The sequence below is a fragment of the Balaenoptera musculus genome, chromosome 2 (assembly GCF_009873245.2).
Source record: "Balaenoptera musculus isolate JJ_BM4_2016_0621 chromosome 2, mBalMus1.pri.v3, whole genome shotgun sequence".
NCBI lineage: Eukaryota > Metazoa > Chordata > Mammalia > Artiodactyla > Balaenopteridae > Balaenoptera > Balaenoptera musculus.
Window position 1 is genome coordinate 138,893,672 of NC_045786.1, and position 5,543 is coordinate 138,899,214.

Here is a 5,543-nt window from a genome sequence, read left to right on the forward strand (position 1 = left end):
TCTCTTGCTATTGTCACTAGTTGTCTTTTCTGTATTAACCTATAAATTGTTAATAATCTGTATGGTTTTCCAAATTACTAAGCGATCTTTATGTGGAAATGCTTATTCAGATGGTGCTTGCTAAAGCTGGGTGTTTCAAAAGTTCTGTGTTTATTAAGACACTGATTTTCTTCCCTTAACATCAGCAACCCTGTTTTTTTCTTAAGCACAGCCCAATGACAATAAATAGGCACTATGAAAGAATGTGCTTTCCAAATCTTGGGACCAATTTAAAGTTGATAGCATCTTAAAAGTCCTAAAACTAAAGTTTGTTCCAAAATAAAATGTCTTGTTAAGGTACACTGTACATAGGGTATTTAATATTTCACACTTTGCAGAATTTAAAAAATTTTATTAAATCACATCTAATTTAAGAGAAAAGTACATAACCTTTTGCAACACTTGTCCTGACAGACAATTCTGCCCTTAACGCTGAATTCTGGAGTTCCCAATCCCTTGGAGAAGTACATACCTTTCTTTTTTTCCCTGAAGCTTGAGATCACTGGAGGCTAAGTTCCTGAACTTAGGAAAAAAAGCAAGTATATGTATATATGTACATGAGCACACTATACATTCACAGAAAATCCTCAGCAAAGCTGGGCACAGACACCACGAACAACTAAGGAAAACCTACGTGAGGGGAGGATGGTGGCTCCTAGGTTGGGAAACTCCCAAACTTAAAATTGTCTCTGTAAATTCCAAACTATCAAAATAGCAATGGTAGTGGTGTCCAGCAGTTTCTGCATGTTAGCAAGACGAGACGCACTTTCCTCACAATTTGTTTCGTGGCTAGACTCAAATAGGACTTTTGGCCTTATCTTGATATTTATGACAGTGCAATTATGGGGCAGGGATTAAGCCTTTCCTACACTTTTCACAGCTATACTTGTTGCCATAAAAAACAGGCCTTCTAATTCCATACTCCTGGGAGATAGGGAGCACAGGGTGACACAAAAGCAGATGCAGTCCTTTGTACACTTGTACTCAAACCTTTTATTCCCAAATCCCTACTTTGACATCTGTACCTTCAGATCACAGGAAGGTCCAGTCAGTATAGCTACAAGTGGGTCTCTGGACCACATCTGTGATCAGTCACAGGTAAGAGTAATGCAGCTACAGGCATGCATGCTCAAACCAATCAAATATCCTTATATATAAATTACAATGCAGAGGTTCCGTGTGGAATAGCCATTTGTGGTATAAAAACTTAACTAGAGGACTTCCCTGGTGGCGCAGTGGTTAAGAATCTGCCTGCCAATGCAGGGGACACGGGTTCGATCCCTGGTCCGGGAAGATCCCACATGCCACAGAGCAACTAAGCCCGTGTGCCACAACTGCTAAGCCTGCGCTCTAGAACCCGCGAGCCACAACTAGTGAGCCCTCGTGCCACAGCTACTGAAGCCTGCGCACCTAGAGCCGGTGCTCCACAACGAGAAGCCACCACAATGAGAAGCACGCGCACTGCAACGAGTAGCCCTCGCTCGCTGCAACTAGAGAAAGCCCCCATGCAGCAATGAAGACCCAACGCTGCCAAAAATAAATAAAATTAACTTATTTTAAAAAACCCAAAACTTGGGCTTCCCTGGTGGCGCAGTGGTTGAGAATCTGCCTGCTAATGCAGGGGACACGGGTTCGAGCCCTGGTCTGGGAAGATCCCACATGCCACGGAGCGGCTGGGCCTGTGAGCCACAACTACTGAGCCTGCGCTTCTGGAGCCTGTGCCCCGCAACGGGAGGGGCCACGATAGTGAAAGGCCCGCGCACCACGATGAAGAGTGGCCCCCACTTGCCGCAACTAGAGAAAGCCCTCGCACGAACCGAAGACCCAGCACAGCCAAAAATAAATAAATAAATAAAAACAAAAGTAGCTATAAAAAAATAAAAAATAAAAAAAAAATTACTTAAAAAAAAAAAAAAAAACCCAAAACTTAACTAGAGTATTTCTATCCCCCTGATCAAAATAACTAGTTAGAACTGTTCTGGTACTCTGTGTAAGGCTAACATGCACGGAATGCCAAAATAAGTGGTCACTCACTATTCAATTCAGGTGAAAAAAAGTCAACCTTTCAGATCTTTTATCCAGATGTGCCACAAACAGCCTTTTCAGTAATTTGCCTTATTTCAGAATGAATTTCAGAATTACCTTTTTAGTTTCATGGGTTTTCTTCTCTATACTCAATATCTGGCTGGTGTTTTTTTCTGACCTATGGAAGGATTAATAGTGAATGATAATCATCATGGCTCATTAAGCTCCAAGACTTTCTATATTTATCTGGGTGGTCTTAACCTTTTTTTCATTAAGGTACAATTTACATACAGTAAAATACACCCTTTTTAGTGCACAGTTCTACACATTTTGACAAACACATAGTTGTGTCACCTAGGGAGTATTCATTTTTTCTTATTCTGAGTTCATTGTTCTTTATACCACCTGTGTATTTTAGTTTAATATAATTTCCTGGCTGCATCAGTGAAAACTGCTACTTGCTGCAGAAATTCAAAATAAGGGCTTCTTAGACTCAACATTTAAGCCAGGCTAAGGAAAGGCAGGGCTGCCTTGCACAGCTGTTCAAACTATACAGCCCAACTCCAGAAGCATGCATTTGGTGAGTGGCGCCCCCTAGCGTTTATTGTGCATAATTTGCATGGCTCTACGTGGTGGGTCTGAACATAACCACCAGTTTGAGAGATCTGCAAAACTGTGGTATGTTAACAGTGAAACAGGAAATGTTTAAAATTTTTAAAAGGAGCCTTCCATTTATATGCCTTTTCTCCCACACTTTAAAATGTGATAGAAAGAGAGGACAGGTACCACCGAGCTCACAGCACAGACTATGCACATATGTGAAAGAAGGGTAATGTTGGGAAATGAGAACTGGTCCAGTAAAAAAATCTTTTGAGACTCACTCCACTGGAATCTTTGGTCTGCATTTTAAAACCTTTTCCCTTATCTTTGCAAATGTTGTATCCTTTTCCTATAGAACCACCACAGGTTCTTTAGATTTTCCTCCCTACAAGGCACTTAGTACAAATGCCAGAAACCAAAAAAAAAAATTTTTTTTTAAATTAGGTACTTTCCTACATATGGTTTGGACTAAGTACCATATGGCTTCCACTACAGAAAAATGTGGCAGAGCTAAATTCACAAGATCTCATTCCTCAAAGGCCTGTTTGGTCCACAAAAATCTAACGTGAACCTTCCTGAAATTCAGTAATAGCATAGATCAGACAATGGGTAACAACTGCAGCTGACGAAGGCCTCCTTCCCAGGCCTCCTTCCTGAACAAGCCTCTCCCAAGAGAGCAAGGACCAGTTCAGTTGTGCAGAGAAGCTCTCCCAGAGCACCTGCTATTCCTTCAGATTTCTGACATAAAAGGACACCAAGGTCTTCTAATAGCTTAAGGGAAGATCCTTTATTTCCATTATTTTGATACCATATCATCAAGTTGTTTCAATGAAGAAAGTTTCAACATTATATAAATACTGGAAGAGAATTTATCTGGGAGGAAGCAGGTTCATTCTCCCAAGTTGGTTAATCAGTTGTAAAATAAGTTTAAGAGAAGCATTTGGTGATGAGGTACAAAGTCCTAGGATAATATTAATAGTAAATTGCAAGCAGAAATTATGGGGAGGAAAGGGTAGCCTGTATTCACTCAGTATTGGAAGGTACAGGAACTCTATTAGAGAATGCCTCAGCCGTCTCGGAGAATGAAACTGGTGGTAGGAAGTGAGGGAAGAAAGGGATAAAGAACAGCAGCTTAGAAAGCCAGTTGCTGAATCACAGTTGAAAGAGAAAGTAAATTTCAGAAAATAATATACAGGCCAAACTCACAGGTTGTGGATATGAAGAAAAGAAGCAAGAGGTAAGAAACTAGGGAGTATTTACTCAAATGTCCCTGGATTTATCTCTAGACCAGGCAGAACACCAAAAACTGAGTTTGATGTCTGATTAGAAGAACAAATGTGATTGAGACTAAAATTCCGAAGGCTTAATGTTAAAGACTTACAAGAATCCTCAGAAATGCTTGATATAACAAGCACACTAAATGTGATATTTTAAAAAGTTATCTGCTGCTATACAGGTAAATTGGAAGCATCTTGATCAAAGAGGGATGTCAATATATTTCAGTACCTAATATATTATGGGATTCAAGGAAGATTCTCATTAGTCATGACTCTATAAAGTGAAGCAAGATCCAGGAATAGCTAAGTATTAAATAAATGTGAATTAAGCAAACAGTGATGCCAAATTTGAGCATAATGTAAAATAGACTTTTAAAAGGTAGACTGGTGCCACCTTTTGGCCAGATTAAATATTTACACAAATTACAAACTATGATCACATTTTAATTTCAGAGAGACCTTATTACAGACACAATTGTTTAGCTCAAAGGTTATATGAATAGACTTAAAACTGTCAAGTTGCTTAATACATCTATGATTTTTAATAATCACATTTTGTACCTTTGAAAAGATGGCATAAAAGTGAATACAAACAGAAATTTAATTCTGAACAAACACATCTCATACTCCATAAGAACTGTATTAACTTCAAAGATGACTGGGGCAAAAATCGCTAAATTTAAGGTTTGTATCCTTTAGCTCTTGACAATCCTCACAAAACTTACTTTGCCCTTTTAGACCAGGAGTAGCCTATCTCGGCACTACTGACATTTTGGGCTGGAAAACTCTTTGTTGTGGGGCCTATACTCTACACTGTGAGATGTTTAGAGCACCCCCGGTCTCTCTACCCACTAGATGCCAGCAGCAACCTTCCCCTACCCCCACCCAGTTGTGACAACCCAAAACACCTCCACATTGCCAAATGTCACCATGGTGCAAGGGGATCACCCCGTGTGATAGTTAAATTTATGTGTCTAACTTGACTGGGCCATGGGATACCCAGATATTTGGTCAAACATTATTCTGGATGTGTCTGTGTTTCTGGATGAGATTAACATTTGAATCAGTAGACTGAGTAAAGTAGACCGCCCTCTCTAATGTGAGTGGCCCTTGTCCAACCAGTTGAAGGCCTGAATAGAACAAAAAGGCTGACCCTCCTGAGAGTAAGGGTAACTTCTGCCTATTAAGTTGGGACATTGGTCTTCTCCTGCCTTTGTGATTCTCAAACTGCAAAGTTTGGACTGGAACTACACCATCGGCTTCCCTGGGTTTCCAGCTTACCAACTGTAGATCTTGGGACTTGGCCTCCATATCTGCATGAGCCAATTCTTTATAATCAATCAATCAATCAATCTTTCTCTCTCTCTCTCTCTCTCTCACACACACACACACACACACACACACAGGCAGTGTGGTTCTGTTTCTCTGGAGAACCCTGACTAATGTGTCCTGGCTAAGAACCACTGTTGCAGATTACGCTACTGGAGGAGATAGAGAGAAAATAGGGAAGAAAGGAAGGAGCAAAGCAAGAAACTTCTGGGAAATGACTACATACTACCTTTCTTTCCGGAAATGGCAGTTGGAAAGCACTTGATTAGGACA